This window comes from Lissotriton helveticus, chromosome 2_1, assembly GCF_964261635.1.
Source record: "Lissotriton helveticus chromosome 2_1, aLisHel1.1, whole genome shotgun sequence".
Classification (NCBI taxonomy): domain Eukaryota; kingdom Metazoa; phylum Chordata; class Amphibia; order Caudata; family Salamandridae; genus Lissotriton; species Lissotriton helveticus.
The window spans coordinates 1,428,360,019-1,428,373,181 of NC_136059.1; positions in this window are offsets into that span (position 1 = coordinate 1,428,360,019).

Below are 13,163 nucleotides of genomic sequence, written 5' to 3' on the forward strand. Positions count from 1 at the left end.
CTTCCACTCTGATAATATACACTGCCCAAAGATAAATTCACTGATAAAAAATGCCTATCTAAAATTAATCCCAACAGTGCCCTATCTCTACTAATATATATTTTTTTAATCCAAATTTCAGGCAACATGGAAGGCGAACAGAAAGTTTCATTTCAAATTGTCCTGCAAGAGAGCAGCCAAGAATTAATTGATCCAAATTATATAGAATTTATGGATGAAACTTGGGACCAAGAACTACTGCAATGTGTGCAAGCAGTGGATGACCTCCTTCAAAATGAGGACATTTTACACCCTCATAGATTACAAGCTATGTTCAATGAAAATGACGACATTTCAGACAGTGAAATGTTAGAAATGTTATTAAATTTTGAAACACAATCACAATAATAAATAATTGCTTAAAAAATAAAAAAATTTAAAAATAATCAACAAAACCAACAATCAATTAACATACAGTATTTGAAAAAGTCTATCATTCATTTTTCATTGCAGTACGCTGCCCAGAACGCTTCCCGGTTCGCGGACCGGGCGCTACCCACGCAAAAAAAACAAATTTCTTTTTATTTTTTTTTGCCCCGCGGGGCCCTTTTAAAACCTCCACATTAAACCTAGGGGGTCAGGGAGGATCTACTATGCCCCCTTATGGTTATTTCCCCCTTTGTTTTGGCCTCCTTTTGTCTCTCAATCCTACCGAGAGACAAGATGGCGGCCGCTCTGGACTGTTTAGAATGTTGACAGACACCGGAGAACCAATCAGCTTCGCTACGCGAAGTTCCGGTACGCTTAAGGTCCGCGAACCGGGGCGCTGCCCGGTCCGCTGTTACAGATATATATCTTTTTTTAAACGTTAATTTCTCAAAATCCACTGGAGCACATATATTGAGACCTACAAAAGGCACATCGGGCTACCAGTCCCTACAATTTTGCCAAGTTTCGTGCAAATCCATTCAGCCGTTCGGGCTAAAAGTGAGGCCAACCGCCCTATGGAAAACTCAATGTTAAAAACACGTTTTGGGACCCCCCTTTTTTCTCAACCCCCCCTGGACGAAACCCCCCCCAATTTTCAGGGGCTGCTCAGAAACAAAATGTGCCATTTTCCTGAAAATTTCAGCCAATTCCGTCCACAAACGCCAAAGTTATTAGACATAGAATTTTCAAAAATCCCATAGGGAAAAAATCCTAACTATATATTATAGATATAAAAAAAAAAAAAAAAAAAAGATATAAGTAATGTGCACTTTATTTCGCCAGTCATCATAAATGTATCCCTAACCGTTACAGATGAACCGCCATATGTACCATCAAACTATTTTGCATTTCCTAAATAGCGAATTTTAAGGAATAAATAGCAATTCTTTACCATTCCTAATTAGCAATGAGCAAATTGCTAATTGCAAATTACCCATTCATTTCCATGGGCTAGGAGGCTCATAGGAATGAAGGTGCAATTTGCGATTAGCAATTAGCTCATCGCAAATTAGGAATTTTTCCAAGGGTGCATGGGTGTCTCAAGAACACCCTGCTGCACCCCTGAAAAAGAAATTTGGGGGCATATGGCGCACATACATGCCCTAAGGGCATGTATTGGCGTCATGTGGCACCTTTTGTTTTTTTAAAAAAAAATGCTTTTTGAAAAGAATTTGCAAATTACCACCAACTAGAAGTTGGTGGTAGTTTCCAAATCCTTAATGTCATTTTTTACATATTTTTAGTTTGATACATTGCATTTAAGGAATCGCAAAATTTGCAAATCCTTCAGTGCAATCGCAAAATAAGGAATAGCAAATTTTGCTATTCCTTATTTTGCATCAAACTTGTTTGATACATACCATTTGTCTAATTAGCATTCGCAAAGGCTGAAATTTGCAGAATTTTGATCTTTGCGAATGGTAATTAGCTTGATACATATGACCCCAAGTGAGGCCTGTCTTGCAACATGGTGCATCTTTTGCATCACTGCTGCATCGGTTTCATGTGGCACGTTTTTTTTACACCATGACATATCTGCCTAAATGCATCAATTTGTAATTTTCTCGCCTCATAGCAAATCTTTTGCACCGCCACTGCATCATAAAACTGACGCACAGTGGCGCAAAAGAGACATACACCTATCATAAATCTGTCCCTAGCATTTTAAATGATTAATCCAGGATGACGATAAGGTGTGGCCTATCCAGAGGTTTGTTTAAGGTGAGCCCTACTCAGGATTGCAGATTAAAGTTACGCTTGATGAAGAATACAGAGGAGATAATACATGTAAAGGCCTACCACTGAAGTAAGTAATGTGCACTTTATTTCGCCAGTCATCATAAATGTATCCCTAAGCTTCTTATCTTGTTACAGATGAACCGCCATATGTACCATCAAACTATTTTGCATTTCCTAAATAGCGAATTTTAAGGAATAAATAGCAATTCTTTACCATTCCTAATTTGCAATGAGCAAATTGCTATTTGCAAATTACCCATTCATTTCCATGGGCTAGGAGGCTCATAGGAATGAAGGTGCAATTTGCGATTAGCAATTAGCTCATCGCAAATTAGGAATTTTTCCAAGGGTGCATGGGTGTCTCAAGAACACCCTGCTGCACCCCTGAAAAATAAATTTGGGGGCATATGGCGCACATACATGCCCTAAGAGCATGTATTGGCGTCATGTGGCACCTTTTGTTTTTTTAAAAAAAATGCTTTTTGAAAAGAATTTGCAAATTACCACCAACTAGAAGTTGGTGGTAGTTTCCAAATCTTTAATGTCATTTTTTACATATTTTTAGTTTGATACATTGCATTTAAGGAATCGCAAAATTTGCAAATCCTTCAGTGCAATCGCAAAATAAGGAATAGCAAATTTTGCTATTCCTTATTTTGCATCAAACTTGTTTGATACATACCATTTGTCTAATTAGCATTCGCAAAGGCTGAAATTTGCAGAATTTTGATCTTTGCGAATGGTAATTAGCTTGATACATATGACCCCAAGTGAGGCCTGTCTTGCAACATGGTGCATCTTTTGCATCACTGCTGCATCGGTTTCATGTGGCACGTTTTTTTTACACCATGACATATCTGCCTAAATGCATCAATTTGTAATTTTCTCGCCTCATAGCAAATCTTTTGCACCGCCACTGCATCATAAAACTGACGCACAGTGGCGCAAAAGAGACATACACCTATCATAAATCTGTCTCTACCATTTTAAATGATTAATCCAGGATGACGATAAGGTGTGGCCTATCCAGAGGTTTGTTTATGGTGAGGCCTACTCAGGATTGCAGATTAAAATTACGCTTGATAAAGAATGCAGAGGAGATAATACATGTAAAGGCCTACCAATGAAGTAAGTAATGTCCACTTTATTGCGCCAGTCATCATAAATGTATCCCTAACCTTCTTATCTTGTTACAGATGAACCGCCATATGTACCATCAAACTATTTTGCATTTCCTAAATAGCGAATTTTAAGGAATAAATAGCAATTCTTTACCATTCCAAATTTGCAATGAGCAAATTGCTAATTGCAAATTACCCATTCATTTCCATGGGCTAGGAGGCTCATAGGAATGAAGGTGCAATTTGCGATTAGCAATTAGCTCATCACAAAGTAGGAATTTTTCCAAGGGTGCAGGGGTGTCTCAAGAACACCCTGCTGCACCCCTGAAAAAGAAATTTGGGGGCATAAGGCACACATACATGCCCTAAGGGCATGTATTGGCGTCATGTGGCACCTTTTGTTTTTTGGAAAAAAAGCTTTTTGAAAAGAATTCACAAATTACCACCAACTAGAAGTTGGTGGTAGTTTCCAAATCCTTAATGTCATTTTTTACATATTTTTTGTTTGATACATTGCATTTAAGTAATCGCAAAATTTGCAAATCCTTCAGTGCAATCGCAAAATAATGAATAGCAAATGTTGCTATTCCTTATTTTGCATCAAACTTGTTTGATACATACCATTTGTCTAATTAGCATTCGCAAAGGCCGAAATTCGCTGAATTTTGATCTTTGCGAATGCTAATTAGCTTGATACATATGGCCCCAAGTGAGGCCTGTCTTGCAACATGGTGCATCTTTTGCATCACTGCTGCATCGGTTTCATGTGGTACGTTTTTTTTACACCATGACATATCTGCCTAAATGCATCAATTTGTAATTTTGTCGCCTCATAGCAAATCTTTTGCACCGCCGCTGCATCATAAAAGTGACGCACAGTGGCGCAAAAGAGGCATACACCTATCATAAATCTGTCCCTAGCATTTTAAATGATTAATCCAGGATGACGATAAGGTGTGGCCTATCCAGAGGTTTGTTTAAGGTGAGCCCTACTCAGGATTGCAGATTAAAGTTACGCTTGATGAAGAATACAGAGGAGATAATACATGTAAAGGCCTACCACTGAAGTAAGTAATGTGCACTTTATTTCGCCAGTCATCATAAATGTATCCCTAAGCTTCTTATCTTGTTACAGATGAACCACCATATGTACCATCAAACTATTTTGCATTTCCTAAATAGCGAATTTTAAGGAATAAATAGCAATTCTTTACCATTCCTAATTTGCAATGAGCAAATTGCTAATTGCAAATTACCCATTCATTTCCATGGGCTAGGAGGCTCATAGGAATGAAGGTGCAATTTGCGATTAGCAATTAGCTCATCGCAAATTAGGAATTTTTTCAAGGGTGCAGGGGTATCTCAAGAACACACTGCTGCACCCCTGAAAAAGAAATTTGGGGGCATATGGCGCACATACATGCCCTAAGGACATGTATTGGCGTCATATGGCACCTTTTGTTTTTTGGAAAGAAATGCTTTTTGAAAAGAATTCGCAAATTACCACAAACTAGAAGTTGGTGGTAGTTTCCAAATCCTTAATGTCATTTTTTACATATTTTTTGTTTGATACATTGCATTTAAGAAATCGCAAAATTTGCAAATCCTTCAGTGCAATCGCAAAATAAGGAATAGCAAATTTTGAATTAAGGACATTTTAAGTCATTTCCACATGTGCAGTGTTTTCAAATTATGATTTGAAAATCGTTTTTGGGGAAAAGGAATGGTTTGCAAATTTATGACAAGGACATAATGGTGTATGCTTCTCTATAAGGCATTTCACTGTCTCTGATGTCATTTTTCCCATATTACATTATAAGACCTTTCCCCATGGAGCACATTCCTTGTAAATATGCTCCCACCTGTGCATGGTGAATTTAGATTTTGACTGTTTGAGTCACATAGCCATGTTAAAAGTGACCCCAAAAAATTGCAAACGCTTTAAAAAAACACATTCATGTGTCTTAAGCACATTTTAAGTCATTTCCCCGTGGACAGTGTTTTGTAAGTGGCGCAAAATAGGCATACACCTATCATAAATCTGTCCCTAGCATTTTAAATGATTAATTCATGATGACGATAAGGTGTGGCCTATCCAGAGGTTTGTTTAAGGTGAGGCCTACTCAGGATTGCAGATTAAAGTTACGCTTGATGAAGAATACAGAGGACATAATACATGTAAAGCTCTACCAATGAAGTAAGTAATGTCCACTTCATTGCGCCAGTCATCATAAATGTATCCCTAAGCTTCTTATCTTGTTAGACATCAACCGGCATATGTATCATATAACTATTTTGCATTTCCAAAATAGCAAATTTTAAGGAATAAATAGCGATTCTTTACCATTCCAAATTTGCGATGAGCAAATTGCTAATTGCAAATTACCTATTCATTTCCATGGGCCAGGATGCCCATATGAATGAAGGTGCAATTTGCGATTAGCAATTAGCTCATCGCAAATTAGGAATTTTTCCAAAGGTGCAGGGGTGTCTCAAGAACACCCTGCTGCACCCCTGAAAAAGAAATTTGGGGGCATATGGCACACATAAATTTTAACAACATTCCATTACCTCAAAAACGATTTTCAATTCTTAATTTGAAAACACTGCCCACAGGGAAATTACTTAAAATGTCCTTAAGACACATGAAAGTGTTTTTTGAAAGCTTTTGCAATTTTTTTGGGTCACTTTTAACATGGTTATGTAACTCAAACAGTAAAAACCAAAATTAACATGCACAAGTGTGACCATATTTACAATGAATGTGCCCCACGGAGAAAGGTCTTTTAATATAATATGGGAAAAATGACATCAGAGACACAGAAATGCCTTATAAAGAAGCATACACCATTATATCCTTGTCATAAATTTACAAACCATTCCTTTTCCCCAAAAACGATTTTCAAATCATAATTTGAAAACACTGCACATGAGGAAATGACTTAAAATGTCCTTAAGACACATGAAAGTGTTTTTTGATTGCCTTTCCAGCATGGTTGGGTCACTTTTAACATGGCTATTTAACACAAACATTCAAAATCTAAATTTGCCATGCACAGGTGGGAGCATATTTACAAGCAATTTGCGCCACAGAGAAAGGTCTTACATTAAAATGGGAAAAATAACATCAGAGACAGTCAATTACCTTATAAAAAAACATACACCATTATGTCCTTGTCATAAATTTAAAAACAATTCCTTTTCCCCAAAAACGATTTTCAAATCATAATTTCAAAACACTGCACATGGGAAAATTACTTAAAATGTCCTTAAGACACATAAAAGCGTTTTTTGATTGCCTTTGCAGCATGTTTGTATCACTTTTAACATGGCTATGTAACACAAACATTCAAAATCTAAATTTACCATGCACAGGTGGGAGCATATTTACAAGCAATTTGCGCCACAGAGAAAGGTCTTACATTAAAATGGGAAAAATAACATCAGAGACATTCAATTGCATTATAAAGAAGCATACACCATTATGTCCTTGTCAGAAATATTATAACCATTCATTTTCCTCAAAAACGATTCTCAAGTCATAATTTGAAAAGACTCCACAGCTCCTATGCAGAAAAACACCCTGTCAGTACTAATACTTCACATTTTCTCCAATTACATTTTCTCAAAGAAACAAAACACTTGAGACAAAGCAACATTTGAAAAACACAACTTTCTTCATAATTTTCTCCTTAAAGCACACTATTCTCTATCTAAATTAAAGAAATATTTTCTCACCTTAGCAAATACTTTGAGTTTTATATATATATATATATTACCTACTGGCGGTCGCCAGTAGGTATATATAGTTAGGATTTTTTCTCTATGGGATTTTTGAAAATTCTATGTCTAATAACTTTGGCGTTTGTGGACGGAATTGGCTGAAATTTTCAGGAAAATGGAACATTTTGTTTCTGAGCAGCCCCTGAAAAGTTGGGGGGGTTTCGTCAAGGGGGGGCCGAGAAAAAAGAGGGGTCCCAAAACGTGTTTTTAACATTGAGTTTTCCATAGGGCGGTTGGCCTCACTTTTAGCCCGAACGGCTGAATGGATTTGCACGAAACTTGGCAAAATTGTAGGGACTGGTAGCCCGATGTGCCTTTGCTAGGTCTCAATATATGTGCTCCAGTGGATTTTGAGAAATTAACGTTCAAAAAAAGATATATATCTGTAACAGCGGACCGGGCAGCGCTCCAGTTCGCGTACTTTTCGCGTTACGGAGCTTTGTGAAGCGAAGCTGATTGGTTCTCCGGCGTCTGTAAACATTCCAACCAGTCCGTAGCGGCCGCCATCTTGTCTCTCGGTAGGATCGAGAGACAAGAGGAGGCCAAAGCGAAGGGGAAAATGACCATAAGGGGGCATAGTAGATCCTCCCTGACCCCCTAGGTTTGATGTGGAGGTTTTAAAAGGGCCCCGCGCGGCAAAAAAAATAAAAAATAATAATAATCGAACGGCTGAATGGATTTGCACGAAACTTGGCAAAATTGTAGGGACTGGTAGCCCGATGTGCCTTTGCTAGGTCTCAATATATGTGCTCCAGTGGATTTTGAGAAATTAACGTTCAAAAAAAGATATATATCTGTAACAGCGGAACGGGCAGCGCTCCAGTTCGCGTACTTTTCGCGTTACGGAGCTTTGTGAAGGGAGGCTGATTGGTTCTCCGGCGTCTGTAAACATTCCAAACAGTCCGTAGCGGCCGCCATCTTGTCTCTCGGTAGGATCGAGAGACAAGAGGAGGCCAAAGCGAAGGAGCAAATGACCATAAGGGGGCATAGTAGATCCTCCCTGAACCCATAGGTTTGATGTGGAGGCTTTAAAAGGGCTCCGCGGGGCAGAAAAAATAAATAAATCGTTTGTTTGGTGGGGTGCGCCCGGTTAGCGTAACGGGAAGCGGACTGGGGAGCGTACTACAAGGAATGAAGAATGATTGACTTTTAACTTATTGTATGTTTATAGACTTTTTTAAAACTTTTTTTTCTGCTGAATGACGTCTCGGCCTATCTTCACGGGATGCAGTCCCTACCATCTCGGCGTTTAAGCCCAGGGGGACCGGTAGTGTGGGAGAGATAACGGGGCATATTATCAAGGGGGTTTATCTCCGCTTTTTTGGCTTTAAAAGCCAAGAAAGCGGAGATAAAATTATCTCCGTATTACCTAGCTGCCGCTAACACCAGTTAGCGACCGCTAGTAGGAGATAGCGACCATCTTGGGCCCCACTTTGCATGTCAGTGATATTTATCACTAATGACATGCAAAGTGGGCATGCCAAGATGTTAGCGACTGGAAACAGTCGCTAACATCGCTATCTCCTATTATCAACTTTTGGAAATATTCGAGATAAGCGCGAATATCTCCAAAAAGTAACAGCTGCCCTGAGCAGTTCTTAGCCATGTTATCCAATGGGAGGTGGATAACATGGCTAAGAGCATTAGCTCGGTAATGCATGAATATCGCGGAGTTTTCAGCGATATTAATGCATTGCGGCCGTTTTTTATCGCATTTGCGATAAACCTTGATAATAGCAAGGTTTATCTGCGATAATTTCTGACGATGCTTAGCGGTAAAAAATTTGTTGCTAAGCATCGTTAGGGATAAATATCGCTTAACTTTGGTAATATGCCCCAACGTCTGTTAACGTTCGATTCGAAGGAAATCAGGAAGTGTTGAAAAACATTGTCTGCGCCATCTTGCCTTTTTTCAAATGCCACACTTTTGTCGTGCACGGCAGCCATTTTAGATGACTTGACCAGACCCACTCTCTGCACGCTGTCGATCCTTAGCATGGCTCCCCACCCTCGCAAGCATCTCCCCCAGGCACTGGTCACCCCCGCTCTCTGTCTTATGCATGGGCAATAAACCTCCCCCCATCTGCGCTGCTCTTCCCTGAGAATCACACCCTGTGCCCGCCCGACACCTCCCTTTCGCCCTATTCACTACCGCACCCCCTGACACTCCTCTTCCTCTGTGTCCGATTGTCCAGGCCGGTCCCAGGCTATCAGCTAGCCCTGCAGATGTACTTTATGGCCCCAGTTGTAAAGAATCACCCCTCTTCAAAGGAGTTATAGTAGATCAAGGCCCACACCCGATGAGATCCGTCACACCACACGCGTTCCTACTATCTGAAAACCATCCTGTATTGTGATTGGGGAGGGGACCGAGCCTGAAGCGGAAGATTCCAGGGATGACTCTTTGTACATCAAAGTTTTTACAATTATGTGTCACATTAAAAATATATAGCACTCCAACAAAGTAGTAGGATTATAAAACTTTAATAACTTATAAATATATACAACAAAACAAAAACAGTAAAAACATTTAAACATTTTTAGGGAAAAAGAAGGAAGTAGCGGTCGGTTGTGCGAATAGTCCCAAGGCAGCACAACGTCCAGATTTCTGGACGGCACCCAGGTGATGTTGCCTGGGTGCCGCACTGATTTCGGTATCCGGCGTGGGGCGTCGCGGGGGGTGGGTCATCAGTAGCGGTCTGTTGTGCGAATAGTTCCAAGGCAGCAGAACGATGGCACCAAGGTGATGTCCAGTAAGTTGCCGCCCTCCGAATAACGGCGTGGGGCGCCCCGGGGGGGGGGGGGAGGCGGCGTGAACGGGCCTCCCCAGGTGGAGCCTCGTCTGCTGTAGTGGGGCGCCCCTTTACCGTTTCAGTTGCCATTCCGTCCGCTTTTGGTCCACTGTGTCAAAATCCGCAATTCAGCTGAGTTGCGCCCACTCTTGCGGTGCAGCGATAGGCGGCTGTCACAGGACTCTCAAAATGGCGGCAGGCTCTTTCCTTTTTGGGCCTGGTCCACTGAAATGGCCCTGGGACACCTTGGAAATCGGACGCTTGTCTGCTGGGTCTTGGACCCCATTCTCGAAAGCGTCCCCTCCGCCTTGAGGATTCTACAAAAGTCTTGGGGGCCCCCGACTCCTGCAGGCTTCCGGTGGGGAGCGGCTGCCATGATTGCTCGCGGAATGACCACGACGGAGCCACGAGATGGTGGTGCTTTCATGCTGACGCCAGCTTCAGTCTGAAACATCCAGAAACAAGGTGGGGCTTTCATCGTTTGGGAAAAAAAAATAGTTTTCATCCAATGAAAAGTGTTATTTTTAGGTCATATGATCAAGCCTTCCATCATTAGGAAACCAAAAGTAAAATGAACCAATGAAAAGTTTTTTAAACAAGTCACATGACCTGTTATGCGGCATAGGGTATAAAAAGCGTAGAAAATCCGTTGGCACGTGAGGCGGCGTCAGTAGCGGACCGATGTGCGAATAGGCCGAAGGCAGCACAACGCGCCAAGATCCGGATGGCACCGAGGTGGTGTCCAGCAAGTTGTCGCACTGGTGTGGCCATCCTACAATGCTGAAAGTCGGCGTGGGGCGCCCCGTTGGCCTGTGAGATGGCGGCAGTAGCGGACCGATGTGCGAATGGGGCCAAAGGCAGCGCAACAATATTTTCTGAATAGAAGACACCACAAGGCGCTGAGATGCCAAGATCCGGATGGCACCGAGGTGGTGTCTAGCAAGTTGCCGCACTGGTGTGGCCATCCTACAATGCTGAAAGTCGGCGTGGGGCGCCCCGTTGGCCTGTGAGATGGCGTCAGTAGCGGACCGATGTGCGAATGGGGCCAAAGGCAGCGCAACAATATTTTCGGAATAGAAGACACCACAAGGCGCTGAGATGCCAAGATCCGGATGGCACCGAGGTGGTGTCTAGCAAGTTGTCGCACTGGTGTGGCCATCCTACAATGCTGAAAGTCGGCGTGGGGCGCCCCGTTGGCCTGTGAGATGGCGGCAGTAGCGGACCGATGTGCGAATGGGGCCAAAGGCAGCGCAACAATATTTTCTGAATAGAAGACACCACAAGGCGCTGAGATGCCAAGATCCGGATGGCACCGAGGTGGTGTCTAGCAAGTTGCCGCACTGGTGTGGCCATCCTACAATGCTGAAAGTCGGCGTGGGGCGCCCCGTTGGCCTGTGAGATGGCGGCAGTAGCGGACCGATGTGCGAATGGGGCCAAAGGCAGCGCAACAATATTTTTGGAATAGAAGACACCACAAGGCGCTGAGATTCGGTTAGCACCGAGGTGGTGTCTAGCAAGCTATGCAGCTGAGTTGCGTGCGCACTTGCGGCGAATAGGTCGAAGGCAGCACAACAATGTTTTCTGAATAGAAGACACCACAAGGCGCTGAGATTCGGTAGGCACCGAGGTGGTGTCTAGCAAGTTGCCGTACTGGTGTGGCCATCGTACAATCCTGCTCCGAATAACGGCGTGGGGTGCCCGAAGGGGGGGGGGAGAGGCGGCGTGAACGGGCCTTCCTAGGTGGAGGCTCGTCTGCTGTAGTGGGGCACCCCTTTACCGTTTCAGTTGCCATTCAGCTGAGTTTCGGCCGCTCTTGATGCTACAGCGACAGGCGGCTGCAAGAGGACTCTCAAAATGGCGGCCTGTTCTTTGGATTTGGGCCTGTTCCACTAAAATGGCCCTGGGACACCTTAGAACTCGGACGCTCGAATTTTTTTTCCTTTCCTCTACATGCAAAAAAAGGTAAATGCCCGGTACGTTACACGCTTCATCTGCCACGATGTACTCTCCAGAGGAACCGAAAAAATATATAGTTATGGTAACTATACCATGCATCGTCATATGGAGAGGTGGCACCGATTAATTATAGTGCTGCATAAAAGAGAGATTTGGAGGAGAACCCCCGACCTGCCAGTACATTCATCAAAGAAGTGGCACTGACAGCATCAGAGGCAAGGGAAACGGTCCCAAATATTTAGAAGAACTTTGGAAAGATTAAAATGACATGTTTAGATTGTGGCAAATTAATTTCATGTGGACAGATGAGTGTTACTCTAATAAATACAGCATATGAACATCATCATAGTCGATGGTTGGTAGAGACATTTTGACTATATCCTGGACCTGCCCGTCCTCGCCCAAAATGGCGCCGGAATAAATGGGAGTCGTAACTCCTTGTTGTGTACTGGTTGCACAACCTTGATATCACGAGATACGTATGCAGTTTTGAAGCACATGGCGGGCGGGGACGAGAATAGATTGAATATTTCGATATCCCTATTGATATTAAGTTCTGATGTGTTATTGATTACTGTACTATTGAAAGTTCGAATTAACGTCACCCATGGTACTTGTCCGCAAATGTATATCTAGATAATTTTATTGTAACTGGCCCTGTCGTATTTTAATTATAAAATGTACGTCCACCGATTCCGCAACTGTTAGACACTTTAGTTCTTGCAACCTAATGGCCCGCCCGTTACGTTCCTCTACAGTGTAAATGTCTACTCATCATATACGATTACAGTTTGCTCCGTGGCCGGCCCACGTGGTTATAGGCCCGTATTTGTATAATGACATTTTCACAATAAAGGTTTTTAAAAGAAAACATGGTAGTAGTATATACATTGGTAAAGTTTTTAATAATAGTCACTGTTTTAGAATCAGTAAAAGGCAAGTGAAATAAAGCAGACCAATTACATGAAGGGTAAAAGGTATAATACGCAGGAACGCAGTAAAGATAAATGGTCAAGGGCTGTTGTGTTTTCTACTCCTGCAACATAAAGTGATCGATAAGAATCTCATATTCAGGTGTATCGGAGACTAAGACAGCAGGCTGACCCTCTTTTGCTCAACGGCTCCGTCATGGGACGAAGAAACGCCCTTTTTCTCGAAAAAGGAATATATTTTACTTGCAGGACAGTTGTAAATTTTCCGGGAAAGTACATTAGCCTGGAACATTATAACATATATTTAAGAAAAAATAATGTTCGAAAGTAATAAAAAGCGTAATTTTTAGGTCATATGACCAAGCCTTTCA